Source organism: Mobula birostris, chromosome 20 (assembly GCF_030028105.1).
Source record: "Mobula birostris isolate sMobBir1 chromosome 20, sMobBir1.hap1, whole genome shotgun sequence".
NCBI lineage: Eukaryota > Metazoa > Chordata > Chondrichthyes > Myliobatiformes > Myliobatidae > Mobula > Mobula birostris.
In genome coordinates, this window is record NC_092389.1 from 60,314,721 (window position 1) to 60,339,795 (window position 25,075).

A 25,075-nucleotide genomic window follows, 5' to 3' on the forward strand; every position below is an offset into this window, starting at 1 on the left:
GCAAGTGCTGCTGGAAGATCATCAACTCGGTGAAAGACGCCAGGAAATTGTTGGTCTGTCATCATATCGAGATGTCCGGAGAGCAGGGGTTTCCACCCTGGGGTCCAAGGTTAATGGAATTGGTCTTTTGCATAAAAGAGTTGGGGAATCCCTGTCGTGGAGGAATGCTGCCGACTGGCACATTCCAGGCTGCAGGGACACCATTGAAACTATAGAGATCCTCTAGTACTGGACCGGGAGGGGCCGGGTCGGCTGAGGAAGCCTCCCAGTTAGTGTAGGAGTGAAACATCCCCGGGGGGGGGGGGCACATGCGCGACAACAGTCCTATCGGTTTTACCGAATGTAAAACACTAAACACGGCATAGACGACAAATGTAAATTCTTTGGGGAAAGGCACTGCACGTTTTATCATGCTGAATATTTTATATAAAGCTTACTTTGATACAAAGAAGTATCAGCATCTGATCTGTGTCCAGAGTGAGGGAGACTGGGCTTCTGTTGGAGACGGGACTGACATGGGTTCAGTCACGAAGTTTTTCACACGAAGGGCTGTTGAAATCAGGACCTCGCCGAAAACAAATATCATTTTCCACCCTGTGACGTAGAATGTCCAGTGCTGTGCTTTTTCCTGCAGCCACAGGTCGGTCATCACCACTGCATAGCACAATATTCTCTCCACATCCCCACTCACCTGACATGAACTAATTTAATAGTTATCGTCACTGTTCACAAATCCACCGTTTTACGCTCCACTCTGACTCTCTTTAGACCTGGAGAAAGCTTTAGAAAAAACGAGCTGCTGGAGGAACTCAACGGGTCACGCAGCATCTGTGGAGGGAAATGGACAATCGATATTTCGGGTTGAGAAAGTCCAGGTGAAGGATCTCGACCCGGAAAGTTGATTGCACATTTCTCTCCATAGATCCTGCCTGACCCGCTCAGTTCCTCCAGCATCATGTTTCTCACCAGAGATTCCAGCATCTGCAGTCTCTCATGTCTTTAGAACTCCCCCCGAGCCCTGCCTCAGACTGAACCAGGCTCTTCTCTCCGGCTTAATTTCTGTTCAGCTTTTTCAGCCCATCACGCCCACTAGGGCACAGGCCGCCAGCAGCAGCCCTTTTAATTTAGAAAACTTGAGGAGAATACTCCAAATATTCACTGCACTGTGGGTGGGGAAATTTCTCCTCATCCTCAATCCGAGGATGATCACACGACTTCAATCGTCTTCCATGTGAAGGTCCTCCGGATCGCAGCGATGGGGCCTTTGGAGATTCAGTTGACATTTTTGTCGCACGAGGTTTTTACGAGATGGGGTTGCTGTCCGTATAGCCAACCCTTCTCCGCTCGTAGCCGGGCTTAGACAGTCCATGGCCGCGTTTTCTTATCTGTTGCCTGTTTAATGTGTTTTTGATCCCACACTAAACATAGAAATGGCCAGAATTTCCACTGAACACATCCAGCAAAACCATGTTCACCCCCCGCGTCTGCAGCGCGTGTAGTGGACAATCGCGGTACTGCAGGGGATCGGCAGCTCCCCGAAAGCGGAAGCGTTCTGAATCAGGAAGTGCCGGGAGTTAACATGGCTTCGAAAGCACCGGCCGAGAGTTTAACCGAGGAGGTAATTTGTCCTGTATGTCTGGATTTCTTCACTGATCCGGTTATCCTGGAGTGTGGACACAACTTCTGTCGCTCTTGTATAACACGGTGTTGGGAAAGGGAGGAGAGAAACTCCTGTCCGGAATGTAGAGAGGAGATTGCTGATCGCACCCTCAGGGCCAATCGGGCCTTAGCAAATCTGGCTGAGAAAGTTCGAAATCTAAACCTGAATCCGAAAGGGAAGGAAAGTAAACTTCACTGCGAGGAACATGAGGAAGAACTGAAGCTGTTTTGTGAAACGGACAAGTCGCTGATCTGTGTGATCTGTGCAGTGGCGGAGGAACACAGAGAGCACCGCTTCAAACCGATTAAAGAAGCTGTTAAAATCTATATGGTAAAAACTAACGTTAATGTAATACTTAACACATTTCCTTTCTCCTATATGCCATCACACGAGCCTCCATAACCAACACATCATTCTCTGCAACTTCCGCCGTCTCCAACGAGATTCCTGCATCTATCCATCCCACAGCCCATCCCACACCCCACAACTCTCCGCTCTCTGTAGGAATCGCTCCCCGGACCGTATCGCCCTTATCCACTCGCTCCTCCCCACTGATCTCCCTCCTGGCTCTGACACCTGGAAGCGGGACAAGTGCTACACCTGACTCCTAACCTCCTCACTCGTCACCATTCAGGGCCCCAAACAGCCCCAGCTCCTCCCGTTTCTTCCATGGCCGATTTTCATCTCGTATCAGAATCCTTCTTCAGCTCTTTGCTTCTTCCACCTGTCCCCTCTCAGCTTCTCACTTCATCACCCTCCCCCACGTTCCCCCTCACGTTGTCTCACCCGTCACCTGTCAGCTGGTTCTCATCCCCAACCGTTTTATTCTGGCTTCTGCCCCATTCTTTCCCAGTCCTAATGAAGGGTCTCATCCCGAAACGTCGAGTGTTTATTTCCCCTGCATAGATGCTGCCTGACTCACTGAGTTCCTCCAGCATTTTGTGTGTGATGATCGGGTTTGATCACCTGTTTCTTATGATCCATCTTTGTTTCGATTTCCTTCTCTCTCTGACTTCCAGGATCAGCTTAATTCTTCATTAGACTCTCTCACAAAAATGAAATCAGACTTCCAGGAAAAGGAGCAGCAACAGAACGAGAAGATTTCCGGAGTTCGGGTGAGGCTTTCTGAGTGGAATTTCTGATATTACTGTATAGTTTTGCTCCCTTTAATGCAGAATAGCCGAGTATCGCAGCTCCAGTGACCTGGGTTCGATCCTGACCTCTGGTGCTGTCTGTGTGGAGTTTGCATGTTCTCCCTGTGACTACGACAGTTTCAGACACATTCCACGGACATGCTGCATGAATAGTTAAATACAATTAACCCTGTGAAGGTGGGGGAGGGTGTATGTGAATCAGGTGGGAGTTAATGGGTCAATGGAGAGAATAGGTTTCAGGAAAACGTAAGTGAATGGGGTTGATGGGAATGTTTCAGAGCTAGCATGACATTAATGGACCGAATGGTCTCCTTAATGTCATAAAGAAACACACATAACAATACAGTAAATTCATCTTCACCTTTCATTCGACAGGAACAGTCACACAGCCTTCAGTCCCACGTCACATCCCAGTTTGCTGAACTGCGCCAGATTATCACTGAGAAAGAGCAGAGTTTACTCAGGGATCTCAAGGAAGAAGAGAAGAGGATTCTCAATCCAATGGAGAAAAATCTTCGTGAGATTCAAGAGCATATAAGGTTAATTCAGGAGGAAATCACTGGGTTAAAGGAACAGATGGATCAAAAAGACAGTGTGATATTTCTGAAGGTGAGGGATTTTATTTCAGTTTGTTTCTGTCAAAGGGCACTAAATGAACAGTGGTATATTTGAAATAAACACAGCACAGCGGCCAATTCTAACAAGCCAATTGCTGCCGTTGGCGACGTCACACACATTGTTATGATTGTATGACGAGTCCTCCAGTCACTCCAATAACAACCTTCCAAAATGTCAAAAATATGTATTCAGTCCTTCATCTGCAAGATACAATCATGAAGCGATGAAACATCAGCGTAATTAATCATAAATTAATCAGCCACGGAGCGGTCAACAAACGATACGATATTGGTCCGTCCTCAGCTCAAAACTGCCCAGAACAAAGCACAAATACGTAACTTATGCCCTTCACTATTACCAGGCCCCCACACACGTGACTAGTTACTATAACAATCACGTAACACAGAAAACAATGCAGACAGGGCTATCAAAGACAGAAGACAGATGCGTCGCTCCTACACACAGCATTAATAAATGGCAGTAAACTGTTTTTCACTGGACAATTGATGCATCTATTCAGGGTTGTTGTTGTCCCAAAACTGGACTTCCACAACTTCTGTACATCCAGCACAGAATGCAGACTTCTCTGAAATAATTTATTCTGATCATAACACAGAGCTGCTGATTGTGTCCTTACTTATCACGTTAAATATCCTCTAAATCTCCCATTAGCACCCAGTTCCAGTCACAGGCTGTGAGTGTGTTTGGTGCGGTGGGTGTGAGGGTCTCTCTGTCAATCCGTGAAAACACAGAATGTGACCCACACATCAGACTTATCCTCTATATCTGGTTTTCATCAGGTTAGGGAAACATTCAATGTTTCTTTAATATTTAACATAAGTTTCACATTAGAGACGTAGAAATATAAACATTGAAAACCTACAGCACAATACAGGCCCTTCAGTCCAACATGTCCTTACTTTAGGAATTACCTAGGGTTTACCCATAGCCCTCTATCTTTCTGAGCTCCATGTGCCTATCCAAGAGTCTCTTAAAAGACCCCATCGTATTGGCATCCAGTACCGTTGTCGGCAGCCCATTCCACACATTCAGCACTCTCTACGTAAAAATATTACCCCTGACATCTCCTCTGTACATACTTCCAAGCACCTTAAAACTGTGTCCTCTCGTGCTAGCCATTTCAGCCCTGGGAAAAAGCCTCTGACTCCGATCAAGGCCTCTCATCATCTTATACAGCTCTATCAGGTCACCTCTCATTCTCCGTCGCTCCAAGGAGAAAAGGCCGAGTTCACTCAACCTATTCTCATAAGGCATGCTCCCCAATCCAGGCAACATCTTTGTAAATCTCCTCTGCACCCCTTCTATGGTTTCCACATCCTTCCAGTCGTGAGGCGACCAGAACTGAGCACAGCACTCCAAGTGGGGTCTGAACAGGCTCTTACATAGCTGTGAGATTACCTCTCGGCTCCTAAACTCAGTCCCGCGGTTGATGAAGGCCAATGCACCGAATCCCTTCTTAACCACAGAGTCAACTTGTGTAGCAGATTTGAGTGTCCTATGGACTGGGACCCCAGGATCCCTCTGATCCTCCACACTGCCAAGAGTTTTACCATTAATACCAAAGTCTGCCATCATATTTCACCATTATCTGGTTTGAACTCCAAACTGCCACTTCTCAGCCCAGATTTGCATCCTATCACTGTCACGCTGTAAACTCTGACAGACCTCCACACTATCCACAACACCCCCAAGCTTTGTGTCATCAGCAAATTTACTAACCCAACCCTCCATTTCCTCATCTAGGTCATTTATAAAAATCACAAAGAGAAGGGGTCCCAGAACAGATTTCTGAGGCACACCACTGGTCACCGACCTCCATGCAGAATATGACGTGTCCACAACCACTCTTTGCCTTCTGTGGGCAAGCCAATTCTGGTTGCACAAATCAATGTCCGCTGGGATCCCTTGCTGAAATCCATTTACACTACATCTACTGTTCTACCTTCATCAATATGTTTTGTCACATCCTCAAAAAATTCAATCAGGGTCGTAAGGCACGAACTGCCTTTGACAAATCCTGCCTCTCAGGATCTTCTCCATCAAATTACCAACCACTGAAGTTGACTCACTGGTCTATAATTTTCTGGGCTATCTCTACTACCTTTCTTGAATAAGGGAACAGCATCTGTAACCCTCCAATCCTCCGGAACGTCTGCCGTCCCCATTGATGATGCAAAGATCATCGCCAGAGGCTCAGCAATCTTCTCCCTCGCCCGCCCACAGTGGCCGGGGGTACATCTCATCCGGTCTCCATCATAAACAGGCCATTCGGTCCATCATCCTCTAACAATTTCCCTGTTTCAGAATTCTCTTCCCACACCCAGCAACAGTGCCCTGAACTCCATGGTCCCTCACGTGTTTATCCAGTTTTTTTTTAGATTATGAAGACACGTAGTCCTCTTTCATTTTCATTTAGTAATGCATGCATTAAGAAATGATACAATACAGTTTTCCCATTACATTCAATCTCTGCTGTTCCGCTTCAACCACTCCAATGGCAGCGAGTTCCTCTTCACTAAATTTCTTCTGGGATTTATTAAAATCCATCTGAACTTCATCTTCCACAATTCTTCCCATAAATAGAGGTACATCCCTCACCCCTGCACACAATTAAATCCATCATTGATCTTAAATTCCTACATCTTATCACCCTAATGTCTATCCAGATGAAAATACACAACCTGTCCTGTCTTCCCTGTAAGTTTCATCCTCTTAATAATGGTCTGACATTCAGGAACTTTCCCTGTAATTTAACCGGTGGTTCTGTATTGGTTGTGTTTGTGAGTTACCGTAGGAGTGGGAATTTTCAACACCTTGTCATGACTTGGATGAAATTCATGATGTGGGCCGTAAGTCCAAGTCTAATCAGATTTATGTTTGATTTATTTCAGGAGGAAGCTCGTCGGAACAGGAGGTAGGACATACTCTTTATTGAAAATCGGTATAGTTCAAACTAGCAGTTTATAACAAGTAGTTTAATATTTACAGGATTAATGACGATGTCCAGGAATTGTCAGTGACAGATGAGGCCCAACCGTTTGAAAAATTCCATCACCCCTATTTGTTAAACACAGTGCTGAGAGAAACACTTGATGCCGTTAATCGAGGTAAAACTTACAAAGATTCATTTCTCCTTGTTTAATTAAGTTCCAATTTGAAGTGAGAATCGTCTGTAATTTGGTTGTAGGGGGTAGGGTTGGGAACGAGTGAAGCGACAGGACTGATAGTAAAAATGCAAAGATATCATGCAGTCAGACTGTCAGATAGGGCGGACAGGTACAAGGACAAAATTGCAGCCAGCAGGGTGAGTATCAGTGCATCAGGGATGCAGAATAAAATGGGTAGCAGATACACTACACAAAGTGTTATATCTCAATGCATGGAGTATGAGAAATAAGGTGAATGATCTTGTTGCACTATTACAGATTGTCAGGTATGGTGTTGTAGCCATCACTGAATCGTGGCTGAAGGATGGTTGTAGTTGGGAGCTGAATGTCCAAGGTTACACAATGTATCGGTGGTATAGGAAGGGAGGGTGATGGGGTGGCATGGCTCTCCTGGTAAATTGGTAGAAAGATGTGACATAGGATTGGAAGATATTGAATCCTTGTGGATTGAGTGAAGGAACAGCAAAAGTAAAAATGACACTGATGACAGTCACATACAGGATCCCAACAGTAGCTGGATGTGGACCACCGATTACAACTGGAAATAGAAAAGGCTGATGAAAAGGACAATGTTATAATAGTCATGGGAGATTTCAACTTGCAGGACAATTGGGAAAATCCGGTTGGTAATGGATCTCAAGAGAGTGAATTTGTTGAATGCTGTGTGATGTTTTATCGAGCAGTTTGTCATTGAGCCTACTCGGGGAACAGCTCTGCTGGATTGGGTGTTATGTATTGAACCAGAGGTGATTAGGTAAAAGAACCCTTAGGACAGAATGCTCACAAGATGACTGAGTTCAACCTGAAATTTGATCAGCAGAAAGTAATGTTTGACGTTGTAGTAATCAGAGGATAAAATAAATACAGTGGTCTGAGAAAGGAGTTGGCCAAAGTATATTTGTCAGAAATGGTGTCAGTTTCTGGCAAAATGAGGAAGGTGAAGGATAGACGTATTCCAAAAATCAATAAATACTCAAATGGCAAAATGGCTGACAAGTGAAGACAAGCTAATGTAAATGCAAAAGAGTGGGCACACAACAAAGTAAAAATTAATAGGAGCCAGAGAATTGGGAAGCTTTTAAATACCTACAGAGAGGAACTGAAAGAATGATTAAGAGGAGAAAAATGAAATATTAAATTGAATTGAACTGACTGTTACTTGCATTCTTCATATGAACGAGCAGTAAAATTCTTTACGTTATGTCTCCGTCTCAATGTGCCATTTACAGTATCCGTGCTGGGTTGAGCGTCGAGCTAGCAACGCGGCCTCGTAAGAATAAGAAAGCCGGCTTAAAAAACGCCATCATGACAGCATCCCGATGACTCCACTCGGAGTTAAGGGTTTTCTTCTTCTTCTCTTCATGATAAACTACATGTAGAACATGCTTGTCAATATAACGTAGAAATACAGTTACCTCAGCATGAGTTAAGCAGGCTGATGGCCTGGTGGAAGAAATTGTCCCTGGACTCTGTTGGGGTTTTTATGCTAGGGTACATTCCCCAGACGGTAGCAACCAGCACAGTTTGTGGTTGGGGTGACTCGGGTCTCCAATGATCCTTCAGGCCCTTTTTACACACCTGTCTTTGTAAAACAAGTGAGCAAACAATATCATATTGTTTTTCAAGTATTGTAAAAAATAAAATAGAGATGAGAGTGGATATAGGACCACTAGAAAATAAGGTTGAAGATATAATAACGAGGCACAAAGAGATGGCAGATGAACTAAATGAGTATTTTGCATCAGTCTTCATTGTGGAAGACAGTAGCACTGTGCCAGATGTTGAAGAGTGCGAGGGAAGAGAAGTGAGTGCAGTTACTGTTACAAGGGAGAAGGTGCTCAAAAAGGGACATAAGTCACTCAGACCAGATGAACTGCACCCTATTGTTCTGAAAGAGGTAACGGTAGACATTGTGGAGGTATTTGAAATGATCTTTCAAAAATCATTGGGCTCTGGTGTGGTGCAAGAGGACTGGAAAACTGTAAATGTCACTCAACTCTATAAGTAAGGAGGAACGCAACAGAAAGGAAATTATAGACCAGTTAGCCTCACCTCTGTGGTTGGGAAGACATTAGTGTCAATTGTTAATTATGAGGTTATGGAATACGAGGTGACACTGGACAAGATAGGAAAAGTCAGCATGGCTTCCTTTAGGGAATATTTTGCCTGGCAAACCTGTTGGAATTCTTTGAGGAGATTACACGTAGGGTAGATAAAGGGGTTGTAGTGCATGTTGTATATTTGGACTTTCAGAAGGCCTTTGACAAGTTTGAACACATGAGGCTGCTTACCAAGTTAAGAGCCCACGGTATTACAGAAATGTTATTGGTATGGTCAGAGCATTGGCTGGTTGGTAGGATATACAATGCTGGAAAATTCATGGTCATGTACTTTGGTAGTAGACATAATATGCAGATTATTTTAAATGGGGAGAAAATCCAAAAATCTGAGATGGAAATGGACCTGGGGGTCCTTCTGCAGAACACCCTGAAGGTTAACTTGCAGGTAGAGTCATTTGTGGGAAAGGTAAATCCATTGTTTCAGTTCAAGGGGTTTAGAATACAAGAGCAGGGATGTGATGCTGAGGGTTTATAAGGCACTGGTGAGGCCTCACCCTGAGTATTGTGAACAGTTTTAGGCTCCTCATCTAAGAAAAGATGTGCTGGTATAGTTGAGTGTTCAGAGGAGGTTCACAAGGATGGTTCCGGGAATGAAAGGGTTATCATATGAGGAATATTTGATAGCTCAGTGCCTGTACTCACTGGAATTTAGAAAGATGAGGGGGGAATCTCATTTTAACCTTTTGAATGTTGAAAGGCCAAGACAGAGAAGATGTGGAAAGGATGTTTCCCATGGTGGGGGAGTCTAGGACAAGAGGGCACAGCCTCACGATAAAGGCGTGTCTATTTAGAAACAGAGTTTGAACACAGTATCAAACGTTGTGGGGAGATGGCCGGGGAGTGGGGTTGAGGAGGAGAGAAACAGGATCAGCCATGATTGAATGGTGGAGCAGACTCGATGGGCCAAATGGCCTAATTCTGCTCCTATATCTTATGGTCTTATGGTTATCAAACCACTACATTGAAGCATTGTGAGAATGAGCCCAGACACACCAACCAGCATTGACATTTTTCAAGATTTCATTTCGGGAGAAGCACACACAGCATAACCGGCCTGGCAAAACTCCCCCACACACATACACAAGAGGAATTGGCAGATTGTAGTCAGAGTCTCAGCAATGTACGTTGTTATTTCCCTCAGTAACCTGGAAACTATTCTCTTCAGACACGGTAATTTACTTATTTAAACAACTCACACTTGTCACACATTGTCAGCACACACCAGACATGTGATGACACACAGTGACATACAAATATTTCAATGTGCACACTCTCCCTCAATGTGTACACACAAACACACTGATATTTACCACAATCAACACATAAACACACACATAATATCAGAGTGTGACACACGGTCAAAGAGACAGGCACAAATTCCCATTTAGGAATGAAATCTGTGCTCCTTACCCAGTCTTTCTGAGGCATTGAGCTGCCCTCTGATGTGACGTCACATCAACAGTTCACAGACAGACTCCGGGGTGAGATTGCTCAGGATGATGATCTGGGAGGGTTTGATGGATGTTTAACCAACGACCCACTCATCCATCTGCAAGACTAAGATGTCTTCCTGAGCATGTCCCGTTTGTGTGTGTTTGCCCATATCCCTCTAACCATTTCCCATCTATGTACCTGTCCAAGTTTTTTTCACGCACAGAGTGGTGAGTGCGCGGAATGGGCTGCCGGTAGTGGTGGTGCAGGCGGAAACGACAGGGTCTTTTGAGAGACTCTTGAATGGCTACATGGAGCTTAGAAAAATAGAGGGCCATGGGTAAAGCCTAGGTAGTTCTAAGGTAGGGGCATGTTCAGCACAGCTTTGTGGGCCGAAGGGCCTGTATTTTGCTGTAGGTTTTCTATGTTTCTATTTTTCCTCATATTCAGGGAAGCGGAAATGCAGAGAATACCCCCAGTGTGGTCTGTAATTGACATCAAAGACCTTGCTTAAGTTCCTGTGGACAGTGTCGAATAGGCTGATGAATGCAGGACTGAAGGTGTTATAGTTGAATGCTCCAGCATACGGAATAAGGTAGATGATGTTGTAGCACAGGTAGAGATTGGCAGGTATAACTTTGTTGGCGTCACTGAGTTGTGGCTGAAAGGAGATGCTGGTTGAAGCCCAACATCCAAGGATACACCTTGTATTCAAAGGACAGGCAGGTAGGCAGAGGGGATGGGGAGGGTCTGTTGGCAAAAAGTGAAATGAAATCCTTAGAGAGAGGTGACATACGATTGGAAGATGTTGAGTCATTGTGGGTAGAGTTAAAAAACTGCAAGGGTAAAAAGACCCTGATGGTAATTATATACAGCCCTCCAAATAGTAGCCTGGATCGAAATGGGATACAAATCACACCAGGAGATGGAAAAAGGGCACAGTGAAGGTCGGAATGGGGGGATTCAACAGCATGTAGATTGGGAAAATCATGTTGTGCTGCATTCCAGGAGAGGAAATTTGTAGAATGCCCCCAAGATGGCTTTTTAGAACAGATTGTGGTTGAGCCCGATGGGAGAAAGGCAATTCTGGAGTGGGATTTTTATAATGAACCAGATATGATTTGCGAGCTTAAGGTAAAAAAATTGTTAGGAAGCAGTGATCATAAAATGATAGAATTCACGCCAGAGTTTGACAGGGAGATAAAGTCAGATGTATCATGAGATGGAAAGGGAGATGAGTCAGAGAGGAGTAAAGTTAGTTGCAGAGGCTTGAGGGAGTTGCTGGGCAAAGTAGATTGGAAGGGGACACAAGCAGTGATAATTGCAGAACAACAAAGACTGGAGTTGACAGTTTGGGATGAAACCCTGCATCAGAACCCGTGTTGTTTAAGGGTCCCTGCAAATACTTCCCCTGTCCTAATGAGGGGCTGCGGGTGATGGGGTTGTGGGAAAGGGGACAAATGGATCCTCATCTCCATCTTTGTCCCCCTCCAGCTACTCGTTACGTCTATGCACACAGTTTGCCCACAGGCTTTGCATCCCTCCCTCACCTGGCTCTGGTTCAATCTGCCATTCATCTCTCCCCTACTGGTTCCTGTTATCACTCCCTTTACTGTCTCGAATCTTCACACTCCCCACTCACAAATGAATGTTAACATTGAATGAAGGGCCTGTTCCTGTGCTGTACTGTTCTATGTTCTCTGTTCCCTGTTCCCTGTTCAGAAGAATGAGACGAGATCTCAGGGAAGCACAAAATTCTTTCAGGAGTCAACTGGCAGCAAGGATGCAGCCAGGATGTTTCCCTGTCTGAGGAGTCAAGGGTCAGGGGTCACTGTCTGTTTGGAATTCTCAGCACCCGTCGGGGGAAGGGGTTTGGGGGTTCTTATCCATTCAGTTCACAGAGCCATCGCCGTACAGCATTGAAATGTGCCCTTCGACCCATCACCTCTGTGCTGACCTATTTACCCATCTACATTCATCGCATTGGCCAGCATTAGGTCAGTCTCCTTCTGTGCCTTGCCTATTGAAGTGTCTGTCCAAGTGTCTCTTAAACACAGAGGACTGGAGGCCTGTGACCTGCAGAGGTCGGTGCTGGGGCCGCGGTTGTTTGTCAATCATACTAATGATTTGGATGATAATGTAGGTGACATAATTAGTAGGTTTATGGGTGACACTAAAATTCATGGTACAGTGGACAGGGAAGAGAGTTAAAGCAACACTCACAACATACTGGAGGAACTCAGCAGGTCGGGCAGCATCCGTGGAAAAGATCGGTTCACGTTTCAGGCCGAAACCTTTCGTCAGGATGTAGAGGGAAGGGGCAGAGGCCCAATAAAGAAGGTGGGGGGGGGGGGGGCGGGTGGGAAGGAGAAGGCTGGTAGGCTCCAGGTGAAAAATCAGTAACGGAAAAGATAAAGTGGAAGGGGAAGAGGGTTATCTCTGTTTACAGGGGGCCCTTGGTCAACTGTAGAGATGGGTACAGGGAGAATGTTTTAAAATAGATCTTGGCAGGTACGTGGATAAGAAAGGTGAAAGGAATAATGGACAAATGGGACTAGCTCATTAAAGGAAGCTGCTCGGCACGAACAAGTTGGGCCGAAGAAACTCTGTGACCTCCTGATAATCCAGTCACCCAGCCCCTGCCCATCTTAATCCATCCCTATCCCGCTCTAGTTTCTGCTGTTTATCTCCCCTATGTATTTCCGTTCATGAGGGAAGATGTCGACCTGAAATGTAGACTGTCCATCTCTCTCCACACATGCTGCCTGACCCGTTCGGTTCCTCCAGCATTTTGTGTCTGTTTGATCGGGAAATCTCTGCTCTCCGTCCAGCGGAAACCCTTGGGGAGACTTTAGTTGTCCATCCGCTTTCGTCTTTCAAACCTCGGGAAAGGTTCCTGTCGGCCATCCGACTGCGCCTGAGGCCTAGCGGCCTTTCCACTGGTCCCCGGGGCCGCGCTGACCGAGTCTCCCCCCGATCCCCGGGGCAGCGCTGCCCCAGTCTCCCCCCGATCCCCGGGGCAGCGCTGCCCGAGTCTCCCCCCGATCCCCGGGGACTCTCTAATTCTCTGCTTCTCCCCCCAGTCTCTGTCACCCTGGATGTGGAAACGGCGAGTCCGTGTCTCGAGGTGTCTGAGGATCGGAAGAGTGTGAGATGGACCCGGACCCTGAAGAATCTCCCTGACACCGGGAAGAGATTCACAGTCTGGGCTTGTGTGCTGGGATCGGAGGGATTCACATCGGGTATTCATTACTGGGAGGTGGAGGTGACGGGGAATCGGTTCTGGTGTCTGGGAGTTGCCGCAGAGTCTGTGGACAGGAAGGGATGGGTCAGACTGAGACCGGAGACCGGATTCTGGGTCATCGGGCGGGATGGTGACGTGTTACATCGGGATTGTGACGTGTTCCCCTCCCCTGGGCCCCGTCTCCCTGCCGGTCCCATCCCCGGGAGGGTGGGAGTTTATCTCAGTTACCAGTCCGGGACAGTTTCATTTTACAACGCGGAGACCAAGTCCCATCTCCACACCTTCACTGGGAATAAATTCACGGGGAAACTTTATCCTCTCTTCTGGCCTCGGAATGTAAACCAGTGGCTGAGAATCTGCTCCGGTTCCGCTCCGGGTCTGTAATCGGGTCGGGTCCTGGGACCGGTGTCAGGAGTAAAGTCCCTGTAAATATAAATGTGCGGAGAGTGAAATAAACACGAGATGAGAATTATCGATCCGTTAATTTTAACTCGTTCACCGCATCCGACAACGGAACAGAAACACCGCAGATTCAGCAGCAGCCGCGGGGCGGCGGGTCCTGAGCTCCCCCGGGTCCTAAAGTCCACCTTCACTGAGACAGGTTAAATGGGACAAGTGGGGGCGGTGCTGACTGGGGGAGGGTGGTCAGGGTGAATCTTGGTCAGACCATAACACACAGGAGCAGAATTAGACCGTTCAGCCCATCGACTCCGCCCCGCCATTCCATCATGGCTGATCCCGGATCCCACTCAACCCCATACACCTGCCTTCTCTCCATGTATTTTGATGGCCTGATCGATCAGGAAATGATCAACCTCCGCCTTAAATATACCCACAGCCTTGACCTCCACCGCAGTCTGTGATAGAGTATTCCACAGGGTCACTACTCTCTGGCTAAAAATATTCCTCCTGACCTCTGTTCACAAGGTCCCCTCAATGTTGAGACTGTGTCCTCTAGTCTGGGTATCCCCACCACATGAAACAACCTCTCCACATCCACTCTATCTAGTCCGTTCAACACTCGGTAGGTTTCAATGAGACTCCCCTTTCCTCTCTAAGATATGGGACCCAAAACGTTGATTAAACTCCAAGTACAGCCTAACTTGTGTCTTATAAATGCTCAGCATTATTTCCTTGCTTAAATATTCTATTCCCCTTCAGAGAAAAGCCAGCATTGCATTTCCCTTCTTTATCACAGACTCAAAATATGAAATAACCTTCTGGGACTCTTGCAGGAGAACTCCTAAGTCCCTGGCACCTGTGAATTTTCTGTCTAGTTAAATAATACTGAGTAATATTATTCCTTGGATCAAAATGCATGATCATATATTTCCCAACACTGTATTCAATCTGCCATGTTTTTAACACTTCTTCCAATTTGTCCAAGTCCTGCTGTAATCGTATTGCTTCCTCACTACTACCTACCCCTGCACCTTTCTTTGCATCATCCACAAACTTTGCCACAAAGCCATCAATTACATTATCTAAATCACTGACAAACAATGTAGCAGTCCCAACACTGACCCCTGAGGAACACCACTAGTCACTGGCAGCCAACCTGAAAAAGCCCTATTTATTCCCACTCGCTGCCTCCTGCCTGTCAGCCATTCCTCTGTCCATGCCAGTATCTTTCCTGTAATACCATAGGATTTTATCGTGTTCAGCAGCCTCGTGTGTGCTACCTTATCAAAGGCCTTCTGAAAATCCAAGTAAATGATATCCACTGCCTCTCATTTGTCCACCCTCCTCTTCACTTCCTCAAAGACCTCTAAAGGTTTGTTAGGCCCGGTTTTCTTTCACAGAAATCATGCTGACATTGACTTATTTTATCATCAGTCTCCAAATACCTTGAAAACTCCTCCTCAAAAAAAGACTACAATACTATCCCAACTACTGCGGTTCGGTTAACTGGCCTATAATTTCCTTTCTTTTGCCTTTCTCCCTTCTGAAATGTGCAATTTTCTATTTTCCAGTCCTCCTGGACCATGCCAGGATCAAGTGATTCTTGAAAGATCGTGACCAATGCATCCATTATCTCTTCAACATCCCTGAGGACTCTGGGATGTAGTCCATCTGGTCCAGATGACTCATCCACCTTAAGACCTTTGAGTTTGTCCAGCACTTTTTCCTTTGTAACAGCAAAGTCACTCAATCCTGTTGTGTCTTCCACAGTGAAGATTGTTGCAAAGTATTCATTAAGTTCATTTGCCATTTCTTCGTCCCCCATCAGCATCATTTTCCAGTCGTCCAATGGCAACTCTCGTCTCCGTTTCACTCCTTATTTAACTGGGAAAAAAAACTCTGAGTGTCCAGCTTTATTTTATTATTGGCTCATTTGCCTCATATTTCATCTTTAACGTTCTTATTGCTTGTTAGTTGCCTTTTTTTGGATTTTCAAAGAATCCAATAATCCAGCATCCCACTCACTTGTGCTACCTTATATGACATTTCCTCAGGTTTTAAGCAGTCCCTAACTTCCCTTGTCAGCCACGGGTGCCTACCCCTGCCACTTGAGAACTTCTTCTGTGGGACATGTCTATCCTGCACCTTGTGAGCTATTCCCAGATACTTCAGCCACCTCTGCTCACCGTCCTCCCACCAGTATCCTCCGCCAATTCACCTCTCTCATGCCTCTGTAATTCCCTTTATTCCATTGTGAGACTGATACATGTGACTTAAGCTTCTCCCTATGAAATTGCAGTATGAATTCAATTATATTATGATCACTGCCTCTGATGGGTTCCTTTACTTTAAGCTCCTGAATAAGGTCAGGGTTATTGTACAACACCCAATGAAGGGTGACCTTTCCCCAAGTCGGTCCAAGCACAAGCTGCTCTGAAAAGCCGTCTCGTAGGCATTCAACAAGTTCCCTCTCTTGTGATCTGACACCAACCTGATTTTCCCAATCCCCTTGCATATTGAAATCCCTCATTACAATTGTGACATTACCATTATTACATGCCTTTTCCCAGTAAATGCTGTGAATTAGCTTAACGTCACTCCCATCTGGCCCCCAAAGTTCATACTGAGACTGCAATTGATCTTTCAGCCTGATACGCTTCAGGCTGAAATAGTATGTGTTTAACAGTTTCATAATGTCAAAATGTACATGACACAGAATGAAGTTTTGCAATTAGATACAAGGTATAATTAAGCATAGTGTGGACAATTCCAAGTTCTGTCAATATAATTCCTTCCCCCTTCTTGTTTTCAGGCCTTCTTCTATAAACCCAACAGGTTTATGTATTCTGTAAAGGTGTCTGTCCTTGTGTCCATTATCTTACAAGTCTTGCCATAAGCCACTAATTCTTAACCCTTAGCTTCTGATTTGCTAAGTGGAAGGTTGATTTCCACAGCTGAACTTTTAACAGGTGTTTTTGCTAAACAGTCAGCCTGATCATTTCCCTTAACAGTGCGCTGTGCAGGATCCATAATGTGTAGACATATGAACCAAACCTTGTATATGAAATACTGTTTGATGAGTTTCTAAAGGCAAATCTGACCTACTGCTAGAATAACCTGTTTTAAGTCTTATCAAAACCGAAAAGGATTCTGAAGAAATTACAAATTTGCACGGACCAATTTCTTCCACCCACTGTAAGCCTAAAAGGATGACAATGAATTATGCTTCGTTTACTGATTAGTGGCTGGTAAGTCATTTCTTTATCATTACCTGCAATTCAGACACAAAGAAAGAAAACAGCCACACCAACATTCCCAGTTAAATTATCATTTCATCCATCTATAAAAATGGTTACCGTATGATAACAACTTTCATTAATATACCGATGAACCAGCAGACTCTCAGGCAGAACATAATCCTATTGTGTTACCGAACATCAACTGAAGTCATTGGAAAAACAAGCTGGTGCTACAGAGGAAGCTACAGTGGGACATGTTGTATCATCCAATACACCCATATTCCCAGCTTGATAAGAACCCAGCCACCCAAAACTAAAAACATTCTTCTTGTGATGTTCCCAACAGTCCTCTAGCACACCTTTAACATGATGATATTTCTTTACCTCTCAAATTAATCCAGTATGTTAACAGCAACTTCACCCTCTGTCATTGTGAGGACAATTGTCCCAGTTCAACCAGTAAAGCCGAAACAGGAGACGACCTTTCTGCACCACAACACAATCTTAAAGCCTGTGCTGGTATCACACCCAAACAGAATAAAGTTGAAGATGAAGCTGATCCTTAAGCCACATAGCCAGAATCAAGAACAGATTGAATTAAACAAATATAGAAAATCAACAAAGATTTTCCTGTTGCACCCTAGGATAGCCACACATATAAATTATTTTACTGATAGGGTGCTTCCATGTCAGTTTTTTATCCATCCGCATGTCTGGAAAACTTATGACAGACTATTCCTCAAGAATTTAATCATATAATTTCATATCATGTGCCCACCCATTCCTGCACAGTCCGTCCAAATAAAAAACTCAGATAAATTATGCAATCTCCCCTCATTCCTAATCTCCAAAATTTGATCAAAAGTCCTTCCGTCCATAACATATCATATGTGGTAACAATAGCAAATAATACTGCTATTACAACATCTTTATTTAACTGTGCTTTCCTAATATCATCTTCCAAATCTAAAACTGAATCTAATGTTTTTCTGCCCTTCCAAGATCCACTCTGATAAAATGCTATATCACCTCTCTTTTCCAAAATATAACTCAAGCACTCGATTACCATACATTCCATCAGTTTACATGAATGAGACATTAACGATATAGGCCCAAAACGAGAAGGATCAGACGGGGATCTCCCAGGTTTCAGAACAGGCACAACTGCTGCCATATTGCATGAGGGAAGAAGATGGCCTGATCTCCAAACAGAATTCAAAAATTTAATATTTTCACAAGAGAGAATTACAATTACATATATCACACTTTCCTGGGGTGCCTGACCTGAATTAATAATAGATTTCTTAAATTTCTGCAAAGAAAACTCTACATCAGTGATACTATGACTGGGTTCCAACACATCAGGGTATTTATTCACTGAAAAACATATCCCTACATTGTTTAACTTCTTCACTTAAATGGTCTTGATTTTGAATGACAGCAAATGACCCAGCCAGTAACACAACCTCCCCTGTTTCAGTCACAATCATTTTGCCCTCATTAATCAACACTGGAATAATATGATCATTTCAAATCCCCCCATTTCCTTAACCACATCGCAAACATCTCCAAGTTTAATATCCCTTCAAATATTATCTCAATATAATTCCAGTAAATCACCGCCTTCCTCATCACGGCCTGTGCCCTTCTATTATTAATAGTGTTACTCGGAGACTGATGCATCGTCACATAAAAACTTACATTTCTCCCAATTTGTTTTACCAAACACATTCAAATATATCGGCTTCCAGTCCCCGATATACAGTAAATCCAAACTGAAGCGCGTCAGGACAGAAGGCTGACTGACGTTCATATTAACTAATCACCGTCTGAGTTCTCATTTGACCGACATCCACTGTAGCCACTGAAAGCAGGGGTTAGTGGTGGGTCTGCGCTACGATAGGCTGGTGGAAATCTGCCCCATGTTCCGCCCCTCCTCTTCCGCTCCATGGCCATGGCGAAGTTCAGCGAGTCGCTGTTGTCGATGGTCGCCGAACTCGGCGTCCACAAGGACGGGCGCGGTTCCCCTTCGTCGCCTCAGTCAGTCCGTTCCGGCAAAGCTTGTGGTGGCTGAGGAAAAATGTGTTTGCAGGGAGCGTGCGCGGAGGCGAGGAGTATGACTACAACTCCCAGAAGGCCCCGCTGATTACAGACATTTACACCACACGCTGCCCCGCAAAGCTAACAGTATTGTGAAGGGCCCCACGCACCAGTGGCAGGCATTTCTGGCAATAATACAGAAGGTGCAGGGTCAGTTCATTCAAAGAGGAAGAAAGATCCGAAGGGGAGTAAGGGGCGTCGGTGGCTGACAAGGGAAGTAAAGGACAGTATAAAAATAAAAGAGAAGAATTATAACATAGCAAAAATGAGCGGGAAGCCAGAGGATTGGGAAACTTTTAAAGAGCAACAGAAGATAACTAAAAAGGCAAAACGGGGAGAAAAGATTAGGTTAGCTAGCCAAGAATATAAAGGAGGACGGTAAGAGCTTCTTTAGATATGTGATGAGGAAACAAATAATTCTGACCAAAGTTGGGCCCTTGAAGACAGAAACGGGTGAATTTATTATGGGAACAAAGAAATGGCAGACGAGTTCAACAGGTACTTTCGATCTGTCTTCACTAGGCAAGACACAAACAATCTCCCAGATGTAATAATGGCCAGAGGGCCTAAGGTAACGGAGGAACTGAAGGAAATTCACATTAGGCAGAAAATGGTGTTGGATAGACTGATGGGACTGAAGGTTGATAAATCCCCAGGATCGATGGTCTGCATCCCAGAGTACTTAAGGAGGTGGCTCTAGAAATTGTGGACGCATTGGTAATCATTTTCCAATGTCCTATAGATTCAGGATCAGTTCCTGTGGATTGGAGGGTAGCTAATGTTATCGCACTTTTTAAGAAAGGAGGGAGACAGAAAACGGAATTATGGACCAGATAATCTGACATCAGTGGTGGGGAAGATGCTGGAGTCAATTATAAAAGATGAAATAGCAGCACATTTGGATAGCAGTAACAGGATTGGTCTGAGTCAGCATGGATTTACAAAGGGGAAATCACACTTGACTAATCTTCTGGAATTTTTTGAGGGTGTAGCTATGAAAATGGACAAGGGAGAGCCGGTGGATGTAGTGTACCTGGACTTTCAGAAAGCCTTTGATAAGGTCCCACATAGGAGATTAGTGGGCAAAATTAGAGCACATTGTATTGGGGGTAGGGTACTGACATGGATAGAAAATTGGTTGGCAGACAGGAAACAAAGAGTAGGGATTAACTGGTCCTTTTCAGAATGCCAGGCAGTGACTGGTGGGGTACCGCAAAGCTCGGTGCTGGGACCACAGCTACTTACAATATACATTAATGATTTAGATGAAGGGATTATAAGTAACATTAGCAAATTTGCAGATGACACAAAGCTGAGTGGCAGTGTGAAATGTGAGGAGGATGTTATGAGAATGCAGGGTGACTTGGACTGGTTGGGTGAGTGGGCAGATGCATGGCTGATGCAGTTTAATGCAGATAAATTTGAGGTTATCCACTTTGGTGGCAAGAACAGGAAGGCAGATTATGTTCTGAATGTTGTCAAGTTCGGAAAAGGGGAAGTACAACAAGATCTGGGTGTTCTTGTACATCAGTCACTGAAAGTAAGCATGCAGGACAGCAGGCAGTGAAGAAAGCTAATGGCATGTTGGCCTTCATAACAAGGGGAATTGAGTATAGGAGCAAAGAGGTCCTTCTGCAGTTGTACAGGGCCCCGGTGAGACTACACCTGGAGTATTGTGTGCAGTTTTAGTCTCCAAATTTGAGGAAGTACATTTTTGCTGCTGAGGGAGTGCAGCGTAGGTTCACAAGGTTAATTCCCGGTATGGCGGGACTGTCATATGTTGAAAGATTGGAGCGACTGGGCTTGTATACACTAGAATTTAGAAGGATGAGAGGGGATCTGATTGAAACATATAAGATTATTAAGGGATTGGACACACTGGAGGCAGGAAACATGTTCCCAATGTTGGGGAGTACAGAACAGGGCCATAGTTTAAGAATAAGGGGTAGGCCATTTAGAACGGGGTTGAGGAAAAACATTTTCACCCAGAGAGCTGTGGATCTGTGGAATGCTCTGCCCCTGAAGGCAGTGGAGGCCAATTCTCTGGATGCTTTCAAGAAAGAGTTAGATAGAGCTCTTAATGATAGCGGAGTCAATGGATATGGGGAGAAGACAGGAACGGGGTACTGATTGTGGATGATCAGCCATGATCACAGTGAATGGTAGTGCTGGCTCGAAGGGCCGAATGGCCGACTCCTGCACCTATTGTCTATTGCACCCCTCACACAAACTCTTCTCCGTCCTGCCATCTGGCAAAAGGTACCGAAGCATTCGGGCTCTCACGACCAGACTGTGCAACAGTTTCTTCCCCCCAGCCATCAGACTGCTCAATACCCAGAGTCTAGACTGACATCTGCATCATTTATTATTATATTGTAATTTGTCCTCTACTGTGCTTATTGTCTTGTGTATTAATTATTGTACTGCCCTGCACTGTTTTGTGCACTTTATGTAGTGCTGTGCAGGGCTGTAGTCTAGTGCAGTTTTTATGTTGTTTTACGTAGTCTAGTGTAGCCTTGTGCTGTCTCACACAGTCTAGTATAGTTTTGTGTTGTTTCATGTAGCACCAGGGTCCTGGAGGAACGTGGTTTTGTTTTTACTGTGTACTGTACCAGCAGTTTATGGTCGAAATGACAATAAAAGCGACTTGACTTGATGACACAAAAGTTGGGGGTGTTGTGGAGAGTCTGGAGGGTTGTTAGAGATTACAGCGGAAAATAAGTAGGATGCAGAACTGGGCTGAGAAGTGGCAGATGGAGTTCAATCCAGATACGTGTGAAGCGGATCAGTTTGACAGGTCAGTTTTGAACACAGAATATAACATTAATGGTGAGACTGTTGGCAGTGTGGAGGGTCAGAGAGATCTTGGGGTCCGTGTCCATACGACACTCAAAGCTGCTGTACAGGTTGGCAGTGTTGTTAAGAAGGCGTCTGGTGTGATGGATTCATCAACCGTGGGACTGAGTTCAAGAGCTGTGAGGGAATGTTGAAGCTATATAAGGTCTTAGTTACACCCCACTTGGAGTACTGTGTTCAATTCTGGTCACCTCACTACAAAAAGAATGTGGATACAAAAGAGGGAGCGAAATGACTGACATGAGGGGGCATAGTTTTCAGGTGCTTGGAAGTCTGTACAACGGGGATGTCAGGGGTTAATTTTTTCACACAGAGTGTGGATGGTGTCTGGAATAGAAACATAGAAAAACATAGAAAATAGGTGCAGTAGGCCATTCGGCCCATCGAGCCTGCACCGCCATTCAGTATGATCATGGCTGATCATCCAACTCAGAACCCTGTACCTGCCTTCTCTCCATACCCCCTGATCCCTTTAGCCACAAGGGCCATATCTACCTCCCTCTTAAATATAGCCAATGAACTGGCCTCAACTGTTTCCTGTGGCAGAGAATTCCACAGATTCACCACTCTCTGTGTGAAGAAGTTTTTCCCAATCTCGGTCCTAAAAGGCTTCCCCTTTATCCTCAAACTGTGACCCCCCCCCCGTTCTGTACTTCCCCAACATCGGGAACAATCTTCCTGCATCTAGCCTGTCCAATCCCATTAGGATTTTATATGTTTTAATAAGATCCTCCATCAATCTTCTAAATTTCAATGAGTATAAGCCTAGTCGATCCAGTCTTTCATCATATAAAAGTCCTGCCATCCCAGGAATCAATCTGGTGAACCTTCTTTGTACTCCCTCTATGGCAAGGATGTCTTTTCTCAGATTAGGGGACCAAAACTGAACACAATACTCCAGGTGTGGTCTCACCAAGGCCTTGTACAACTGCAGTAGTACCTTCCTGCTCCTGTACTCGAATCCTCTCGCTATAAATGCCAGCATACCATTGGCCTTTTTCACCGCCTGCTGTACCTGCATGCCCACTTTCAATGACTGGTGTACAATGACACCCAGGTCTCGTTGCACCTCCCCTTTTCCTAATCGGCCACCATTCAGATAATAATCTGTTTTCCTGTTTTTGCCACCAAAGCGGATAACCTCACATTTATCCGCATTAAATTGCATCTGCCATGAATTTTCCCACTCACCTAACCTATCCAAGTCATACTGCACTGCCAACAATGGTGGTAGATGCAGTTACAATAGGGTATTGTAAGAGACTTTTAGATCGGCACATGGAGCTTAGAAAAATTGACGACTATACGATAGGGAACTCCTAGGCAGTTTCTAGAGTAGGTCACATGGTCGACACAACATTGTGGGCTGAAGGGCCTGTAATGTGCTGTAGATTTCTATGTTCTATGTCAAAGGCAGGCAGAGGGATTAATTTAAATGGACACCAGGACTGCAGGGAAAGGTTGGGCCAAAGGGCCTGTGTCAGTGCTGTAAGAGAGAGGTTCTGTCCCAAACATCGACTCTATTCCCCTCAATAGATGGTGCCTGACTTGCCAAAGTTCTTGAAAAGTTGTATTCAGTCTTCTTAGCTTTCCATACAAAGGGTGTTTAGTGCTGGAAGACTGCAGAGGAGATTCATCATGATTAAGGGGGTTTGTGGCCATAAGACCATAAGTAATTGGAGCAGAATTAGGCTATTCACCCCATCGAGTCTGCTGCCTTTCCGTCATGGCTGATCCCGGATCACACTCAATTCCATACACCTGACCTCTCGCCATATCCTTTGATGCCCTGACCGATCAGGAAACAATCAACTTCTGCCTTAAATATACCCACAGACTTGGCCTGTACCGCAGTCTGTGCAGAGCATTCCAAACATCCAATACTCCCTGTCTAATAAAAAACTATAAACTTACCTCTGTTTGAAAAGGTGGACCCTCATTTTTTGTGGCTGTGCCCTCTGGATTTTGATAGCCCCACCATCGGAAACATCCTCTCCACATCCACCTTATCTGGTCCTTTCATCATTCAACAGGTTTCAATGAGATCCCCTCTGCATTCTTCAGAATCCCAGTCAGTACAGGGTCAAAGTTGCCAAATGCTCTTCATATGTTAACCACTTCATTCCCAAAATCATCCTTTTGAACCTCTTTTGGACTCTCTCCAATGACGACCGATCCTTTCTGAGATATGGAGCCCAACACTATTGACAATACTCCAAGTGTGGTCTGACTAGAGTGTTATAAAGGCTCAGCATTACCCCCTTGCGGTTATATTCATGGGGCGGGATTGGACAGTATTGATCTACTGAGGGAGCTTGGAATCCGAGTTCACAACTCCAGATACTGGTTCCAGTGTCAGGCAGTTATGTTGCATCTGGAGAACTGCATTCTAATGTAGGAATAATGCGGTGGTTTTGGATGGTGAGTGGAAGAGGCTAAACAGGATGCTGCCTGGATAAAGTGAGAATGGACAATCTCGGGATCTAGTTTCTCTGGAGCGGCTGAGGCTGAGGGAGGTCTGACAGACGTTTACAGGAACGTGAGAGGCACGGACAGAGTGGACAACCCGTATTTTGATCTCTATGGAGGAAATGTCTAATACCAGAGGGCATGCACTTCAGGAGAAAAGAGAAAAAAACTACCTCATTGGTCCTTTTTGCACTATTTATGTATTTTGTAATTTAGTGTAATTTTGCATCTTTTCTCGGCACAGCTGCTGTTTAAAAAAAAACAGTTACAAAAGATGTTAAAAACCTGACTCAGAATTGTAAGGGAGATTTGTGTTTCAAGTTCTGTTTTTTATACTCATAGTGACGGGTGTCTGGAGTGAATGTCAGGGGTGGTGGTGGAGGCAGATGTGATGGAGTCTATTAGATACCACATGAATGTGTGGAGAATACAGGGATGTGTTCCTTGAGTAGGCAGAGGGATTGGTTTAGTAAGGCATGAAATGTCCGGTTCAGTTGGTTCAGAACAACACAAGGAGCAGAAGGGCCTGTTATGGACAAGTACAGCAAGCAGAGCAGGTAAACTGGATAAAGTGTTCCCAGTCAGAGCACAGAC

General features: G+C 44.9%; 2 protein-coding genes, 1 long non-coding RNA gene and 1 pseudogene across 4 annotated transcripts in view; 2 read left to right on the forward strand and 2 right to left on the reverse strand.

Moving 5' to 3' along the window:
* LOC140185019 (uncharacterized) overlaps positions 1 to 25,075 on the forward strand; it is a 777,523-nt gene that overhangs the window by 306,872 nt on the left and 445,576 nt on the right. The window lies entirely within an intron of this gene.
* The window catches only part of LOC140185475 (uncharacterized), a 240,726-nt gene that overhangs the window by 116,530 nt on the left and 99,121 nt on the right, over positions 1 to 25,075 (reverse strand). The gene's annotated exons all lie outside the window — the stretch shown is intronic.
* Positions 1,468 to 13,887, forward strand: LOC140185280 (zinc-binding protein A33-like; annotated as a pseudogene).
* LOC140185405 (uncharacterized) lies at positions 3,204 to 19,259 on the reverse strand. Of its 2 annotated transcripts, none has more exons than XR_011882609.1 (3): positions 18,758 to 19,259; positions 5,914 to 13,838; positions 3,204 to 3,632 (listed from the first exon to the last, which is right to left on the reverse strand). It is a non-coding gene; the product is annotated as an uncharacterized lncRNA (long non-coding RNA). The 2 variants fall into 2 exon arrangements; XR_011882610.1 differs by having other exon boundaries at positions 3,206 to 3,632; positions 13,697 to 13,838; positions 18,758 to 19,209.